The sequence below is a fragment of the Camelus bactrianus genome, chromosome 10 (genome assembly GCF_048773025.1).
Source record: "Camelus bactrianus isolate YW-2024 breed Bactrian camel chromosome 10, ASM4877302v1, whole genome shotgun sequence".
Taxonomy (NCBI): Eukaryota; Metazoa; Chordata; class Mammalia; order Artiodactyla; family Camelidae; genus Camelus; species Camelus bactrianus.
Genome location: NC_133548.1, coordinates 70,833,171 through 70,834,039, shown reverse-complemented (window position 1 = coordinate 70,834,039; position 869 = coordinate 70,833,171). Strand labels below are relative to the sequence as shown.

At 29.6% G+C, this 869-nt stretch overlaps 1 non-coding gene across 1 annotated transcript; it reads left to right on the top strand.

Annotated features, from left to right (window-relative positions):
* The first annotated feature begins 262 nt into the window (after nt 1-262).
* Nucleotides 263-336, top strand: TRNAP-AGG (transfer RNA proline (anticodon AGG)). Its single transcript has one exon. It is a non-coding gene; the product is annotated as a tRNA-Pro (tRNA).
* The last annotated feature ends 533 nt before the right edge of the window (nt 337-869 follow it).

Here is an 869-nt window from a genome sequence, read left to right as displayed (position 1 = left end):
CAACACAACTACTTGAAAATTTCAGAAATAAAAGAATAAAACTGATATACATGCATGTTATATGTATACTTATATATAAATATATGTACATAAACATAAATATAGTCATTAACCTTGCAATTTACTTTTGATAGCCTATAAATCTCATATTAAATCTGATATTCTATAAAACTGTATCAATTTGATATTCTAGAAGTTTGACATTGAATTTATGGCATGATGAGAATTCAAACACAGAGTCAGGCAAAGACTGAACTTATGGGGAGTGTATAGCTCAAGTGGTAGAGTGCATGCCTAGGACGCATAAGGTCCTGGGTTCAATCCCCAGTACCTCCATCAAATAAATAAAGAAAGAAAGTTAATTACCCCTTCCTCAAAAAAAAAAAAAAAAAAAAAAAAAAAAAAAACTAACTAAAAAGCAAATTAAAATTTAAAAAAAACAAAATTACATTAAAAAATCTTATAAGAATGAAATGAACATTAAAAATAATGAATGAACTTATCAGATGGAGGGAGTAGTCAGCTAGCTGTAAATCTGAATATTAAAGTTTTCTGTGTAGCAAATCAGTGAAGAAATGTGCTTCAATATAGTGACTAGAATTTACATTATCCTGCAAAAATGAGTAACCCACCAAATAAATAAGCTTCGTCATTAGACTAAGAAAAACTGGAAAAAAGCAAAAAAATGTTGTCCATCATCAGGCCTGGAAGCCAATGAGAAATGTGGTAGATTTGTCTATTTCTTCATCCAAACTGAAACACACCCTGGGTAAATTTTACAGGTCCTAAGCAGAGAAACATTCTACCTTCTGACTATAAAGGCTAAATTGGTAAATAAATTAAACACACCAATACATACATACATAAGT